This window comes from Bemisia tabaci, chromosome 4, assembly GCF_918797505.1.
Source record: "Bemisia tabaci chromosome 4, PGI_BMITA_v3".
NCBI lineage: Eukaryota > Metazoa > Arthropoda > Insecta > Hemiptera > Aleyrodidae > Bemisia > Bemisia tabaci.
The window spans coordinates 38,375,971-38,394,487 of NC_092796.1; the positions used below are offsets into that span (position 1 = coordinate 38,375,971).

General features: G+C 39.5%; 1 protein-coding gene across 1 annotated transcript in view; it reads left to right on the forward strand.

Annotated features, from left to right (window-relative positions):
• Positions 1-903: 903 nt before the first annotated feature.
• The window catches only part of dati (zinc finger protein datilografo), a 169,018-nt gene continuing 151,404 nt past the window's right edge, over positions 904-18,517 (forward strand). Inside the window, exons 1-2 of the mRNA XM_072299807.1 lie at positions 904-1,241; positions 6,945-7,946. The gene's annotated coding sequence lies outside the window, so the exon portion shown is untranslated. The remainder of the gene's footprint in view (positions 1,242-6,944; positions 7,947-18,517) is intronic.

Consider the following 18,517-nt stretch of genomic DNA (forward strand, 5'->3'; position numbering starts at 1 on the left):
TTAAAATAAAGTCCAATTATTCTCCCGCATGTCGGCAGCACAGAGAAGGAGACGCGGTATCTGAATCCGACAATGCTTGGACTTCATTTTGCAATTGGGAACTATAATTTCTAGCTCATTCTTAAAAAACGTATGTACGTAGGAAAACCAATGGTATATACGATGTTTCGAAACTTAGCTAGAAATCGTAGTCACTAATTTCAAAATGGAGTCCAAATGTTCTGCGGGTTGCAGAATCAGACCAGGCTCGGTTACGCTCAAAAACACCATCAAACTATGTCGTTACGAAAAACGATAGTAGTAGCTTTCCGGCGAGGAGGATAGACTGATTTTCATGGCGTTGCGAAAAAAATTCAGGCGGAAAATTTGAGAGCGGCAGGGGCGGCGGAGTTACCATGACATCGGGCGAACTATTTTCATATTAGCGAGCGGTGCGCGCACTATCCCACCCCCTCGGCCCGCACCCCACCTGGATGCAACCCCTTGGCCACCCCCTCGGAGCCTCGGCTGCAGGGTGCATGAGTGCAGCCAGCGCGGGCCAGTCGAAGTGAAGAGCATCAGTTGGGCGCGTTATTTGCATAAGTTGATTCTTAAATTGCTGGAAATCGAGTTTGCGCCCAGTGGAAGTTGGCTCAAAATTCGCGCGCGCACACACTCACACGGAGAGACGCAGGCTCATGATTTTCATTAAAATTTCCGGTAGTCAATGTCCACGAGCGGGAGGGGGAGAAGGGAGAGGATTTTGGAGGGGAGGGGGCGGGGGTGGGGGAGGGGGTGCGCGGGATTAAGCGCTAGTGCCGAACGGCGAGCCCCGAGCTCGAGCGAGAGGGAAAAGGGGCAAATTTCGTTCGGGCCTTGCACTATTGGATATTTCGCTCATGTTTTGCAAAAGGACTGCATATAAACTGACAAAGCGTAGGGGTAGTTTTATTTACAGCAGGGGTGAGGGTGGAGCACCAACTTCCACTATTCCTCGCACCTCCATTGAGCTGCTTAGCTCTCTTGCAGTTCGTCATCAGCCACCAGTCTGCTGTCGTTTTTTTTACAGTTTCCGTTGTTTTTTTTATTTTTTAGTTTTTTTAGTTTCCTTATCTTTTTAGTTCCTGCGTTTAGTTTTTAGTTGCGGTTTTCTTTCGTGTGCGCGGCGCGTCGGTTCGAGTGCGGGAACGGAAAAAATCTTACCATCGAGTTTGCTCAATGCTTTATACCTGCTCGCGATATGGTGTTGCCTCCGTCACAAAGTGCGTATTCCTCCATTCGTGCTACCTCTTTTCTCCTATGTCTTTATGCCGCTTCAGGCATTCTACAGTATCAACTTAGTCTTACACATAAGCAATCTCGATACTTTAACACTAAATGATGGTCATACTCTACACCTTGCACGCTAAAAGTTTTCAGAGGCCTAAAACTGATGGGCGGTCATCTACTTACTAACTGCTCTCAGAACTTGTGCTGGCTCCGTGGGAAGTTTCATTGCCGCCTATTCAAGCATGTATTGACTACCTATTATTATTTATCCACCATAAAAGTTAATGCAGATTTTAAGATTATATTTAGATTCTTTTATTGCACCGGAAACTTAGTCTTGTTTCTCTCAGTTCTGTTTGTGCGACCATTATCAATTCGGTACACTCAAGCGTGTGCTCACCGTCAGAAAATGGTCCGAAAAACTATGGGTTCTCTGTTGGTTTAGCTCTAATGTACATGTTCTTCAAACATTCCAAAATCTACGATTGAAAATAGAACCGTATTCTGACGAAAGTGCTCTGAACTACAAACTAGGGGAATCCTTCTAAAACAACCTATATCTTTCCTATTTGATGGAAGCATGGAGGATCCTGGTGAAATTCTTCAGCCAGTTCTTTCCACCCATACTGTAAAAAGTTTAGTCTGACATTTGTTCCAAAAGAGGGCACGCATTCTTTAGGCCGTTGATTTTCACCATGGTTCCCGAAGTATTCAAGGAATTTTCAAAACGAAGGGTTTTGATAGAAAGTGTGTAATATAGCTGCATGGAGTTTTTGCTATCGGCATGTGTCGATTTTGAGGGATGAAAATGGGTGCTTATAAAACTAAAAAGTGGAAACTGGTGATCTATAAAACTACGTGATATAAAATGTATTCCACGAGTTCGGCTCAAAAGTAAGAGGAGTAAAAGATGTTGCAAGGCTAAAAATTCTAAAATTTTAAGCAAAGGAAACATTCCATGCCCTGCACGCTTGAAAACTATTCTTTTGAAACGGAATGTATCACGTATGCATGCATTATCAAAAGTATGATTTTTTTACATGATACTGTTATCACACTCGGCAGAAGAGACCTTATCAGGCATTAAGGCACTGGCTGAGTGAGAATTGACTTTACACCTTGTTCCCAGTAGGAAAATCTCATGTAGCCGTGCAAATCCAAGCAGATATTCTACACGCTGGCAGTGATTTCTTGTTATAAGCAAATACCTGTGTGGTAACCATTAGTGTCAAATGATAGAAACTTCCATTGACCTATTGTGATTGTTTCAGGGATGGTTGAAGGTATTTTCCCCCTGCTTTAGAAAGCTTTTTATTTTTCTCGTTTGAATCTGAGCTTTTGAAATAAAACTTTCATAATGGACGGCATTTTGCAACTTTCCAAGAGGCGTGGCACAAGTTTTGAGTAACATACATCTTGATGACTTACAATCCGTAAGCTGACCAGTAGTAGTGTATTCAATCTGAAAATCTGACTGCACCTGGATTTTATTTGAAATCGAAATTTAGACCATAGATTTTCGATGAAAGTTTCTTATTTAATACTTTAGGATTTAGCTCATACTTTACACCTTTATTGATCAATCCATGGGTATTTGAAACCATGAATAAGAGTTGTGACCGAGCAGTTGAAATCAACAAAATGACTAGCTTTTGGTGACAATTATTTTGTCTCTTTATCCTTTCCTCCTTGTATTTAAAATATCTTGAAATATAAAGGATGAATGTTCCAAAATTGAAAAATATGCACAGAAATGACTCAAAAGGGCAAGAACAAAGCGTATCAAGGACTCACATCAATTTATCATTAATTTGAACTTTTCAAGTATTCCGGGTCCCTGAACTTTTTCATGTAAGCTGTATCTTTTGAATAAATAGTCGGGTATCAATCTCAAAAAGATCATAACGCCATTTTATCGGGCTTTTTTTAACCTCGTCTCCTTGCAGTGCACCTGTCACTCAAATCGGATTCCCTTTACAAGTCGCGAAACAGCGATGAGTTAAGAGGGCTACGAGAGCTTTCCAAATGTTCACAGATTCTTTTTTCTCTTCAAAATGAGACCTAACAATACCAGTTGTGGATTCTAGGTACAACCTACATTTCTAGACGTCCGTACAATGTTACTTGTGCAGCATCATTATTGGACCGGTGAATTGCTGTAGACCGAACTATAGTTTTCAATAAAAGTAACACTGCAATTACGACAACGTATTGTATGAAGTTTGGGCGTGAAAAACACCTCGAGCAATATCAGGGATGCTTCTTTTTTCGTCATGGTTTGAAAAATAGCATGCCGCTTCTTAAGCTACCCCTTAACGAATCGCATTCAAATAGACTTAATCGAATGTGTTATGCATCATACTTGAACTTCACTTATATTCGCAGGAGTGAAGTTTTGTGCAAACCTATGATTTCCTGCCCGAATGCGGCTAAGAAACTTTGCCCTCGATCATTTTTCCCAGGAATGCCCCATAAGCAACTGACAATGCTTCGATCTTTTAGTCCAAGGAAAGTAAATTTAAGCCGAGGAGAGATTTCAAAATCCCAGAGCACGTCAAAAAATTACGGCACTTCAATACATGCTGAAGTATGAGGCTGAAATTAGGACAACGTCTACTTCATATTAGGAACTTTGTGAATTTCAGTTTTCTCTTGATTTGAGAGGGGAATTTTGGCCGCTATTCTTCACAAATATCACACGACCATGTTGTTCAACTTAAAAGATAAGTAAAGGCAAACAAGCTGAAATGATGGGCTTGGAGGACAAGGCGCATAAGTGCAGTTTTTTTTAAAAAATTGAGATATTTCTGAACTCAACTAAAACTACTTGTAGTTAGATAGTATATTCTGCGCAAAATTCATAACTGAAATCCAACTTAAAGCATCAAAAAGTCAGTTTAAACTACCTTTTTGCCATGAGGCTCCATGTAATTTTGAAACTTTTTTGAAACAGCAAAAGCACGTATGTGCCTTGTCCTCCAAGCCGCTCAAATACTCGTTTTTTGTCGTCCAACAGTGGCATATGTGTTTGATATTGCGAATCAGGAACGGTTAAAATATTGTTCGATTATGGGCAAAACCAATAAAATTACGGACTAATAGCGTTCATGGTTCATCGGTGAGTAAAAGTAATCGAGAATGGGAAAAAACAGAGAGGGGAAAAAAAGTCGGCTCCGAGTTGAGAGGCGTGAAGGTACAACCTCACTCTCGGCACTTGTTAAACGATTTCACGCAAAACGGAGCTTCTCTCTCCAGCGGTCATCATCGAGCCGAACCAACGTTTCTCACCATAAATCCCCCATTTATTTAGTTTCCCTTTGGCCTTCAACGCGTCACTAATTTTATGATTTGCTTCAATGTTGTAATTTTCAATGCAATTCTGTAGTAGCGCCAACTGAAAAATAACAATTACGTGGACTGTGTAGGAACTATAGAGGTGCAATACATATTTTCGCGTCAAAATTGTATGCAAAATGCGTAAAATATATTTCGGAAATGATCAAGATCAACTCATGACTGAAAACGTACTTTTATTTGAGCGCAGCTAAAAGTAGATCACAGTGAAACACTCCAACCCATTCTTAACACGTGACCGCTATTTGGGACTGAGATAGGTACACAATTCCATTTTTTTAAATTTTACGAGGAACTAAAAAGAAATAGTCCAGTGAAACTGAATGATTAAGTCCACAAGATGGTCCTTTTATCATCTTTGCAGTCTTTGTTTAGACCAAAAATAGCTTCAAAATTCTCGTGTTTCACGAAGAAAAGATGATACAATATTTTTACCTATTTGTAGCGCAAACTGCCTATCCCTCAGGAAGAAGGAGCCAGTCGCCGATTCTAATGATTCTCTCATTTCAATTAAAGTTCCTTCTTCAATATAAGAAATAAACATGAGGGGGAAAAAAGGAAGTTCGAACTCAAAAAAGTGTTTGTATTACAACGGAAAATGAAAGGAGCCAAATTATATTTCTTCCTAAAAATTTAAATGTACTCAGTTCTCAAAATTATGGATCATTTAAAAATTCGTACTTGTGGTGTCATTTATAAAGTGATCAATTATCACATTTCTCGCTAATTTTATCTTAATTTTTCAATTTAAAAGAATAGTCTACAAAAATGAGAAACCTTGTTAAAATCAACAATAAGAGACAGCAGTAATCAGCAGTGATATACGTAAGCCAGAGTTTGGTGGCTCCTTCATTTTGAAGGCTATGCAATTTGAGCTAGGTAGAAGTCAAAAAAATTGTAACCCGCTTTTATACTGAGCATACAAAGTAAATATTTTTATTGGAATCAACCCCTCGTCTGGCCAGTTTCATTTTGTTATCACAGTAAACAATTCAAAACTCATATTTCTCACAAAACTTACCAAAAATTGGAATAAGCCCGGTATTTCTTAAGAGCAAAGAATGCCAAGAATGAAAATTTGGGGAATCCAAGGGGGTACCAAGTGCTCTTAACAATTTTCTTTAGTGCAAGGGAAGATGACATCACCGATGGATTATGCTCTCGTAATTTTGCAATGTTTTTGAGTGTGAGAAAATGCGAGGAGCTGACTTGAAAGTGCATCGCGGCTGCAATGAAACGGCGGAAAACCGCGATCATCCACGATGCCGTAACAGAGTGAAATAATGATGTTATAATAAAACTATAGGGCCGGGCCCGCCTCCCGCCTCAGCGGTGAGGACCGAAATCATGATGTAAGAAAGTTCCTCAAAAGGGCCGCCGACGATAAACTAGATAATGAGACTTGGAGGTGATTGAGAAAACCCTCCAATAACCCCTGTTGTCGATCTAGGGGGATAATTCATACATTCCATAAAATTCTTCTTGCCGAGGCTTTGAAGTAGTGGCGTGGCGTGTTTTGCGATATATCGATTGATCTGCCTTTTACACCTATGGATAAAGATTGATAAACAGGGTGTACGCATCGAACACCTTAATAAACGATTCAAGCTTCAAATTGGGAAATGTCGATAATCGATCATTCACACCTCGCCACTGCTTCGAAACACTGTGTAGCTGAAGTTTGTGCTTTTTGTGGGGAACAACTTTAAAAAAAATTTTTGGCTAAAAATTAAAGATATGCTTTAAAAAGTAACTAACTAAGGGGATTCTCCAGTGGGAATAAGGAAATATGTAGATATTGTACATATTTTGCATTGCAATACTTTTACTTGAAATTCTCATACGGCCAAAAATGAAAATCATAGTTTTCTATGTTAAAAAACCACTTCTAGTTAATAAAGAATAATGTAGGGGTAGGCAAATATCGCACCGTGCGTATTGGGTCCGTTTTTTTCTGCAAAAAATTCAAAGTGAATCCGGCATTTTAGGAATATTTGTTTGATATCGTGATGATTTTTTTTTTAAAAAAAATACTGATATAATTCGGAGCTACTTGATGATTAAAAATGAGATGAGGTAATTATACAGACATAGGTATCTTGAAAAGAAGATGCAAAATAAAGATTCAAAACTTCGTGAAAATAAAATGAACGAGCTTGAATGAAAGAATCTGATTAGGCACCTTGTCACGAAGACAGTAACTGTTATGATCTTAGCCCTGAAGGATTTCATTTGTGAGCATATTTTTCATAAAACACAATTTTGGAAGAAACCTAGGATTGAAACTATTTCACTTGCTTTGATTTTAATGATTTTTTTCTCTCTTTCTTTTCTTTTCAAAGGTGCAATAGCATCAACTCATTCAGTTACCAACGGTGCAATTCCCAAAGTTCCAGAAACGAATTTTTCAGTAGAGACTTTCAGGAGTGTGGACAATAGCTCAAGAATAGAGGTTGTCAAATGGATAGTGTGTTGATCAGTTCAGTCATATCATAAACATACCGTGCAATTCATCCCTTCGTAGATAAACCGATCAAGGTGGACACTTAAGTGCTATTTTGACTTCGATGTAGTCAGTCTTCACGCTATGACTGGCCCAGGACAGATGTAACTCAAGATTCGAACTCAGTGAAACCAAAAAAAAAAACGTAACCTAAACCTAGGGGTACCGAACCCCAAAAAACCTAATGATATAGACTACTAAAAACAACCCCCTTACAGGCTCCAAACCCTTCCTATAATATTACACTTCCCTTCCTTTTAACTAATCAGGCCCCATCACAGCTGTTCAAAACAAAATTTCCAAAACAAATTTCCTCACCATACATTTCAAAACAACAAAACCATTTATATTGTATATTTTTTTTACCCTTGCAAAATTCAAAAGTTAAGTTTTTATTGTTACAAATTTTGTATTCTAAAAAAAATTATATTTAAAGAAATTATTGTAGGAGAAAATTTTTGAAATTATCATATGTTTAGTATAATTTTTATTGAAATTCGATGTGCCTAAAATTTTAGATACGTTTTATATTATCCTTGAAAATTTTTATCAAAAAGAAATCCTTATTTGAGTTTTTTAGTTGTTTGGTTATTTTATTCTTTAGTTACCTATTTATTAAGGCCTATTAGTCTCTTACAATCCTCCGCGAATCGTCCTGCGATTTCGTCGTTTCGCGAATCTCCTCCTAGTGCGAATCTTATCATTAGTAACACGGTAACGCCATCTCGCGGTCGCCTTCTTAATCAAGAATTGCTGCCACTATTGCATCATCAACACAACCTCTGTAACTCATTCACTTCTACAAATAGCTCTTAGCTCTCATCAATAATCATCATCATCGGTAAGTTATTTAATGATATCAACCTATATAGATTCTCACTCTTTTGCTTTATCATTTTTTCAGCCAGTTTAATGCCACATTTCCTTCCTCTCTGATTGTTGAAATTTATAGACAATACGATAGACATGGAAGACAAACTGATAATGAAACGATCTTATTCGGTGGAATTCGGTAGATACAATGGACGAAGGAGGATAAGTAATAGAATAACGGCAACCGACAAGAGACCCTCTAGTCAGACCATCATTTCCTTCTTAGTCTATAACAACCACCCATTTCAACCAATGGGATCGCTCCGTGTTCCTTACGTTTTCTTTCTCCTTCGCTCTGTCTATCAATTTCAATAATCAGCCCGCAGACGAGGGAACGTAACTCCGTCTCATAATTATAATATTAACTAGAAAAATTCAATTTTTCAAAAGAAAATGACTATGTGCAATCGCTGTCCAAAATTTTGCTTATCGTCAGAGGCAAAATCAGTAAAATTTTAGGTACCAACTCTTAAAAGTCCCGCAATGAAAATACAATTCCTGAGGCGGTAATTTTTCCTAGTTAAAATGTTGTTACGTTTTTTTGTCTAGGTTCTAGGATAAACCACGATTTTTTACGAAGACGTTCCTACAGTTATCAAAAAAGCCCTTGAAATATCGATCGTATCATTACAATCGATCACGAATTTATGATGATTGACCATGCTATTTATATTTTATTACATGGCTGCTAAATCAAGTATACTAGTAAATATACAGTTGTCTGAAATTTGATGAATTTTGAATTTAAGTAGAAACTAAGAAGTATATGATATTTCCCATATCAGAAAAAATTGTAAAAAATACTGCGAAATTAGTTCTTTTACCACTCTAAGAAAGCAATGAAATGATTGCGTTTCAGTTCTCCAAAAAGGCTTTGTGGGATAAGGAAAAGTTTCAAGAATTTTTTCCTTTCTCTCTTTCTCTTTGAACAGTATGATACTTGGTTCTTGTCTGCCGAGTTTAAGTTATAACTCATAGGCCTAGTTATAGCAATTTAATTTCTCACGTGAAAATGGTTGTGCAGATTTTTGTGTAAAGATCAGTGAATTTTCTGCATAATGCGAAGTAAATTCCTCAAAATGTTCAAAGGAATCCGCACAAACGTTCTCTTGTTAAAAAAATAGATTGCCCAGTTTTTGCCAATAGCTGATATGACTTGGTTCCTTTCTGCTAAACGCGGTCCAGTTATGACAATTCTTTACTAAATTTTAAAGTATTTTTCCTCTATCACGCCTTTTTTTCCATAGAGAAATAGGAGCCGTCATAGAAAATTAGGATTCCATGAAAGTGTTTCTCAGGATTGAAGAAAAAAGGCCACGTCATCAACCTCATGACAGAAATCCCCGATGTTTCTATCGGTCATGAAAGGCCTTAAAAACAATTTAACGGGCTGACGTTAATGGAAAAACTTTTTCGGAGTCAGAGACTATTGCGTGGTGTTGATACCTCGAGTGAAGGTCGGACTTGAAATATGCTTTCCGCATTCAGAGCAGGCCGTTACATTCTGCCGTGTTGAGAAAAAACGCCACATGAGCATTCAGGTGTTGCCAAATTTCCTCTGCTAAAAGCAAAATCGACAGAATAATATTTTCATTCTTTAATTTAAATTTCTCGAAGAATTTGATTTGCAATTTTGGCAAAGTCTGATAGACTCGGGCCTTTTAGATTCGACTTTACTTATAGGTTATACTTGCTAGCCGGCAAGAGGTTTCAGACCTGAAAATGGAGGAGAAGGAGAAGGTGAGATAACGAAGAAGAAGAAAAACGTAAAGAAGAGGGAGAACAAATAAAAAAATAGAAGAAGTAGAAAAATGAAAGGAGTAAGGAAAGACGAAGAAGTGAATATTCTTTTACTACTCCATCCTTCAGTTTCTTCTTTTCCTTTCCTGTTTCTTCTTCTCCTTCACTGAAATAAAATTCGGTCGTAAGAATCGAACGTTCGGTGTTTCATATTATCCCAATTCGGTTTGTCAAACCAAACTTTCGGCTCCTATTATCAAACTTCATTCGTCAGCGTCGTTTAGCACCGAGGTTCAGTACGCGAACCGAAAGTTTGATTTGTCAAACAGAGAGTTCTGTTTGACCAATCGAAGATGATTTAGCACCCCGAAAGCTAGATTCATGTGACAGAGCTTTTGTCCGGAACTATTTTTTCAACAAGAATTCTTATTGTTCCTTCTCCTTCCTTCTCCTTCTCTTAATTCTTCCTCTCCTCTTTTTACTCCTTTCTCTTTTTCTTATGCAACTTGTATTTCATTTTCTTATCTCCTTCTTCCTTGAATCCTTATCCTTCTCGGTTTAATTTCCCTTTCTCTTCTTCCACACCTCTTCTCCTCTTTCATCCTATTTCCAGTTCAAGCTCATCTGATATGAGGAAGGAGTCCTATGTGTATATGAGGTCCAAGTCCGTCATGATCGAGTAAGTCCAGCATATACCTGATTTCGAGAAAAAAAAACCAAGAAAATAACCCGGAAAATTGCACTGGAAAAAAGTCTCTTGAATCTAGAGTCTAGACTCTTAAAAAATCGACAAAAAAAAAGAGAAAGAAAATACTCCTGATTCTATCGGTTTTGGCTTGAACCAAAAGGAACTCCGCTTCAAGTAAGAGGATTGGCTCTCAAATCAAGCAAAAATCCGATTGATTCAGAGTATTTTTTCTCGTCAAATTTTTGGAGCCTCTGGACTCAGGATCCAAGAGACTTTTTTTCAAGTGTTTGTGGAAAAGAAGGTAGGGACCATATAAACATACTGTCCGTTCCAGGCTCAGAGGCCGATAGTTCCGGGTGCTGAAGCCGTAGTTTCAGCTGCTCCGGGTGCTATATCTGGAACTTTCGGCCTTTGAGCCCGGAACGCGGGCGGTATGCCTATATAGCACGTTAATGCGGCTTCCACGGCCGGAGTTTTTTTTTTCCACTATGATATCTTATCGCGGAGAACTTTGGCAACGCTGGAGCACTCTTACGACCTTTCGCCTGATCACGGTAGCGTTCAACTCCCCATCGCGGAGGCGGAACATGAAAGGCCCCGAAGTTCCGCCGGGGATTTTCGTGAGGGAAAATATTTAGAAAAGTCGAGACGGATAAAAATGGCGGGGCGCGACATCCGAAACAGGTGCGTGCAGAGTAGCTCCCCGTGTTCTCTCGTCTTTTTTCCGTGTATTCTTCAAGTCGTGGCACAATGGAAAGAAAGAATGAGAGAAAGGAGAAATTATGAAACATGCACCCGACACGGCCTGGTACTCGCCTGTTCCTCAGGAAAAATGCCCGCCTTACGCCCGGCTTTTATACCCGTTTTTGATAAGGAATCGTCTGGGATCGCTGAAAAGCCCATGGGCCCGCCGTCTTGCAATAAATCGCGTCGATTTTATTGCAAGGCTCAACGCTCGCCCCCTGCTGCTCAAAAAAGGACTCTTTCCGTACCTAGGCGCCCCCGCCCGCCAAGCTCAGCGGTGGGCTTCTGACTCCAGTTGTTCTCTCCTGGCTAGACGAGCTAACATTCATAGTGGCTCTGTCAATGTTTCTGCTTTTGAATATACGGTTCCGTCTCATTTTGCAAAAATATAACAACTCTTATGTCATTAAAACAAAGGAATGGGTGGCGTAATCTAAACATCTTTGAGCGTATACATACTTTTCAAAATTTTGAAAACATGTGCATGGACAAATAAAGATTGAAGACCTTATAAATGCCATCGGAATAGCGTTTCTTCAGGTAAAACGAAAACCAAATTTGCATCGCTTCGTGGACTTCTGATTGGTATATGAATCAGTGAGTTCGAAAACACACCAACTCGGATAAAAAAATTGTTTAGGAAACACCTAAAACTGCGCAGCGGGCGAAGCAGTTAGTTTAAGAAGAACCTTTTTGGTGCCAAAGGACAAGTACTTAGAGACTTTGTAAAGCACCAAGTTGAAATCGATACACCATGTTTGATGACAGAGAATTAAGCGTTTAAAAATTTCCAAGTTGGTATGTTTTCGTTCTCACCGACTTTCAGATACTGGATTTTCATAGTCTGCCCTGAAAATTTTATATTTTTCGACCTGTATAACGCTTGAATATTTACATAACTTGTTGGTACGAGGTATACCTACTGAACTGAAAAAAGAAAACCGCAAAATTGGATGGTCACCCGTCTTCCTTGAAATGGCCAAAAATTGGTATTTCCAATGAAATACTTCGATTTTTCCCTTTTCCCGTCGCTGTTTCGAGCACTTCCGATTGCAATTTCGAAATTTCCTTTTGCGTGCAGATGCTTCTGACCATAAGTGACACTAAACTGTAAAAAAGTGAAAATCGAAAAAAACCCGAGTTGGTGTGTTTTCGAACTCACTGATTCATATACTTTCTGTGTTTTGGTCGAATATTTTTATCCCGAAAAAAATCATCATTCCAAAACCAAATGTCTCCCCGTTACATAGAAGAAAAGTCGCAGACTTACCCAGCGGGCTTTTGTGCTTTTAAGGATATATAACTCATAACAGACGTAAGGCTACATTTCGGAATCTTATATTCCCCTCCTCCTCGCAACGCTTTTGTGACATATATCCCTATCCATTAACACGTAAGAACTTAATTTGAATAAATTCAAATCTCTACTTATTTTTTCTTATTTCTGGCACTGTCTTGATTTTCCGTCTTCTTTTTATATGGCACATGCAATGCGAGACATGCCGAGAACGGAAACAGTGTGGACCAGGGAGTAAATCCGCGAAATGCATCTGGCGTTTAAATGGGTCACGGTTGTATAACCTGATGCGCATATTCGCGGCAAAAAAAAAGAGGAAAAAAAGATAAAATAAAAGGATGAAAAAAGATAAAATATTTGCGAAGCGTTTGCCACGCTCGAAAAATCGCGGGAGGCTGGAAGTGACAGGTTGGCTCCCGACTTTTTTACTTTTTTTATTTATTTTTTTTTTTTTTGCAAACGCTCACACCGCGCGTAAAATATGCAACAATGCGGTTTCCGGCCGAACGCCGCACGTCAGAATATAAATCAACTGCCTAAAAGTGCACTTGCTATAGAATAAAAAAGAAGAAAAATATATCACCAATGTTGGAATGGTATGTTGCCACGGATGGTGAAAATATTCCAAATGTTTGTGAGAATTACGTGTCAAAAGGGTGGATTTTTTACACGGCCGGGAGCGGTGAATATTTTGTCGCCGATTTTCAGTGAACATAACTGGGAACTCGGAGGCATAACCAAAAAATATGACTAATCTGACAACGCTACAGAGCATCGCGAAAGCAAGCTTGCGAAATGAATGCTGCCACAGTTTTTAGTCCCGGAAATGAGGGAGGTCATGGTTTCGCTCCCAGTTTTTTGAGCCTCTGCGTTTTCTGGCTGCCCCAGAAATTTCTTTTGTCCGGCTTTTATTTATGACCCATAACCAATTTTTAACGCTTTGCTGCCATATCAAACGGAAACTATGTGTTTCAAAATTTTCGGAGGAATGAATTCCTCTCGTCATCATTATGATGGAGAATCATTTATTATGAGTCATTAATTACTCAATCATGTCATTATGAGGAGAAAAATAAACACTATCAGCGATGACGTTGCCACAGGGACTTTTCATTACAAATCAAGATTAGATGTAATTCGTTTTAAGATGGTGTAAACGGGCCAATGTAGTTTAAGGGAAATTCGCGGCACCACAAGCAGATAAAGGTATATGTAACCTACAGGGTAACAATAAGGTGGAGAAATGGTCCAAACCATTTCGCGGGGAAAACAAAGCCAAGAAATTCCAAAAATTAAAATTAGAGTCAAAATTAAATTTTTTGAACTCATAGTGTTAGAAATTCTGCTGAGTAATAAGATATAAGAATTATATGACAAGCCACCCTCATCGAAGTGTAGATGGTGAATGGATTTATTAGATACGTTCTTTCATTCAGAACCGGATTCGTTCCGGGTTCCTTTTTTTGCGAAACGTTGCCAATTTCATACACTCTGTATATTTAAACTACATTTCGCAAAGAAGAACCATTTTTTCTGTCATCTGTTAAGATCAGAGACAAGTTAAGATACTTATCTGCATGGCGAGACTGATAACACCTGAACGTTGTTTCTGAAATGAGCCGGAAATATTAATTCCTTGCTACACAATGTTAAATCAGCTCTTCGGAACAATACAATATTTAAATTTAGTTATCTAATTGATTTTTCTAGTTTCTCTAAGATTGATTTTTGTCTTTAACCGAGTTCCATGAAAATTCTGTTATGCATTTAACTGCCCAAACGTATATTGAAAAAAATTCGGCAGAACCAAGATGTTGCGGTTAAATTAAACCTAAAGTTCAATGCTCAAAACCGAGTCATTTGGTTTGCTCGACCACTTATTCGACCCTTCGAACCGAATTTTACCAAATCAGTTATCTCAATCTAATTCTTCGGTTCAGTAGACTGAACAAGTCAGCTTTGTGGACCTATCAAAACGAGGCAACTTATCACTTGAAGACTGAAGTTTTACCAACATTTTTCTCTTAGTGCAGATAGATTGTACTATAGGGCCTGTCAGTGGCGATTCTGCATGGGAAGTATAAGCAACACTGTTCTTTTTCCATTCAGAGGTATGTTGAACAATCGATTCCAGGAGAGACAGTCTTCCTCACCTATATAATCGATATATTCAATGCACTTAAATGAAGGGATGACAGTGTTGCCAATTTGGTGGAAATACGCCTATAGAGACTACAGAGGGGGCCGCAGGATCAATTGGCTTTATTAATTATTGGAGGGCGTTTATGACGTTACAATCATGTTCCTTTCCCCCAAAAAAGTTCTTCTATCACTGTATTGGAGCACGAAGTATTTAAATGCACGGATGATAGAAGCGGATGCAGTTTCCGTGTTCGCAAAGTCCATTTGGAATGTTGCACGGGTCGGAACTGAATAGTGAATGTTCTCGAAAAATTTCGAGAGGCTGAAAAATTAGCTTTAATAGTGAGTTTTAATGCATAACTATCACGTTGGCGCACCCAATTCGGGGGCTAACTGAAATACCTGCCAATTACGCTCGATAATTCCCATTTCGAATGCACCCAAACGGTTCGGGCCGAAATTAATTTAGCGCGATACTTTTCAGTTTTCCGTTGCCAAGCGAACTGCAATTATTGCCGGCCGGTGCATTATTTGCATACTTGTACAAACACACACAGGGCCGTGCTCATTAGTCCAAGTGCGTCGACCGACGGGGGGAGGCCCGGAAAAACCCGGCGCGGGGCCCGGAAGGACCCGGAGGGGGGCGGGAGGGGGGCTAAGTAAAAATCCGGCAAAAAGACGCGGCGGATTTCGGCTGGGGAGCGGGAAAAAAAGCGAGGGAAAATTTGAATTTGCAACAATTGTCGGCGGTAATTATTTGGAGTGTAACCAATCGCGAATGAATTCAATTTTCCCTCCCAAGGCCGAGTGGCGAAACTCCGCCCCTTTGCTGCCCACCCCTACGCAGAGGAAGCGAGCCTCCCCGTAGTGGCCCCTCCCCCTCCCCCCGCGCGCCGCCCCTCTGCGGGCGCGACTCAGGAGCTCGGCCTACCTGCGCCGCGGTCGCGTTTCTAGTTATACTCGCACACTCACACCCTCTCGTGCTCCGACACACACACGCACACGCTAATTAATCATTTTGTTTCGATTGAAAATATCAGACAGGTCGACAAAGCTATTGATCCGTCCGGGGGCTCTCGACTGTTTTCGGGTAAGATCGGCCGCGTCGGGCGTCCCTGCAAATGGGAATCTGCACGTGGTTTGGGCCTCTCTTCGAGCCTATCGACGGGATGCTTTCAGGCTCCCGTGCATCCCGCCCATGTTGCGAAGGGATGCAGTTGCATCACCTTGCACAACAGGCTCCAACAATGACCGTTCATGGGTGAAGCGACTTTTAGCCCGCGAAGGAAAAATTTTTGATCAAGCAATGGAAAGTTTTTCGTTAGAAAATTCTGTGGCGTGGCGTAAATGATCGATTATTTACATTTCTCCCTTTTGAAATTATGGTAAAGAATCGATTAGTAAAGTGTTTTCTTACAAAACCTCTGTTTTTCGATATTTGTCTATGGGTTTAAACGGCTGATCAATCGACACATCGCAAAGCATGCCACGCCACTTAGAAAATCATGTCTGATGAGCTGAGGCTAAATTTTAATTCCTTCTCAATGAATCAAATTGAAAAAGTATGCTGTTGAAAGTGTGAAAATTTACTGTCTTGTGACGTCACAGGACGGAATTTCTCTTTTAATCTTAATCTCTTAACTGAGATCCCTTTTGGTTTCTTTTAAATATTTTAGTAGATTCGATCATATTGTCAAAACTTCCTAGAAAGATTGATCAGTTAATTTATAGTCGGAGAACCTTCTTGTACAATTAGAAGATATCTTCTGTCACGAGATATTGCGGACCGCTGGCTGTTTCATGGAAAATAGCATCAATTTTCCCGCACTTTTTGCAGATTGTCTCGCCTTAAAACTATTATCTGATGCAAATCAGCCAAATTATACAAATTAAGTTGGACCATGCGATTCACTTGAATTAGAAAAGTCCAATAACAAAGGAAATTCAACTTCAAAAATTTGATTTTTGCAATTCTTTTCACTATTACGGCAGATATTTTAAGGCCGGAAATGACAGTGTCTCAATAAAGTGGATTTATAACGACAAATCCTCTGAAGAGGGAGAGGTGAAAAATGCTCTTGAGTCGAGTTCGTGAGCACACAACTTTTCTGATGAACTACTTTTTCATTACTTCAGAAACAATGGGCTCATTATTATCGAGTAATTTTTCTTCTCCTCTCCAATGCAAGTTAGTTATGCATTTTAAACGGAGAAGAATAACTGACTGAATGTAACGTTAAAGAGGTGGAATTAAATAACAAAAAAGGAGGGAGGAAAAGAATCCCAGGCTATTGAGTAAAATTTTGGTGTGTTATGTTTTGATGTGAAAGCCTAAGATCCTTCTTAAATTCTGGATCAGTGTTCCGTAATAATGATCTAATAATGAAGCCATAAAATAACCATTCTATACAAAGAAGCACGAAAATTCTCTGAGAAAATCGAACATCATTTTTTTGTCACTGCACATTCTGCTTACCAAAACTTCGAATTTGATAAACGTAAAACTATATTGGTAAATCGTAATCCACAAAAATGTGCACAATCGAGTTACACTATTCACGTTCAAGCGACTATCGTTATTAATATAGTTGAAAATTAAAATTTGTACATATTTTACCTTCAATATAGTCAATATTCACGCACAAATCTAAATAAAAATATACGAATAAAATTGTATGCATTTTTGTCTGGCACAACCAATTATATATTCGACGCTTGCTTTTCTTACCGTGCGTTTGAGTCTTTTCTAAGATTCGCTTTAAGGCTATTAGTAGCTTAAGATCTTGAACGAATTGCACCATGATTTGGTCATTTTCGGGTCTGATTCTGGCCTGATCACGGGCAGGGAGGCCGATTTAGGCGGAAAATGCGAAGTTTCAGCCGAATGCAGAAAAATCCGCATTTTTCGCCAAAACCTGCCACAAACCCATGTTTAGGCCAATAATACACCTGAAAACAGACCGAAAATGACCAAGTCATGTGGTTTGGCTGGCAAAAACTTTAGTTATCTGAATCGATAACCGATTCCTATACATCCAAAAACCGGTTTCCTGAACCAAGAACTTTGGCGTTCCATATCGTCGTTTCTGGACGAAACAGCGTAATTCCATTCCAAGGTTTTAGAAGTAACTCAAACAATTTAATTTTGGACAAAAGTGTACCTGTGCAATTTTAGTCCAAAAATGTTATGATTTTTGCATGAGATTAGAAGAAAAATCAGTGATATCATCAGTTGTAAACGCCCAAGATTCTCTAAACGCAATTTGCGAGGGTGATATGGCAACATTGAAGTGCAGTTACGTTCTTCCACGAGGGAAATGACGCTACGAGCCGAAGTATTTTTTGTTCCTCGTCGGAGGACTCCGCATCCCAACGCGCACATCTTGATTGGCGACGATCAACGGTGGAAATCGTTACGATTTAATATTCATAAAAGAACTGCAGCGAAGCGACGCGTTTTGTCTCCGGTCCGCTCCACCCACCGTTTCCTTCCCGGGCCCGGGCTCATAACTCTTGGCGATCACGTCCCGATCGGGTCCCAGGCCGCTTTAAATATGTATGAACGGCGGAACGATCATTTATTAATTAAATTAGTCGGCCTCCAGAAACGTACTTTATAAACATCAATTGAATTCTCATTACCGACTTACTAATAGGACGCGGTTAGTGACCGACCGTGGGACGCCGGTCCCAGAGTCAAAACCGCGGATACGCAAACGTTTCGCGGGCCAGTTGCGCGGTTCTTGATGAGGAATCACGACTCAAACCGGGAGGGGGAAAAAAATGCGAATCTAAATTAAACAAGCCCGTGTGTTCGAGGTATTGACAAGTAGGTGGAGGGATTGCATTATTTGCGACTCTCGGGAGTTTAGAACCCGCAACCTCATTCGTATTCATATCCTCGCTCCTCTGACGTAGCGGCGTAGCT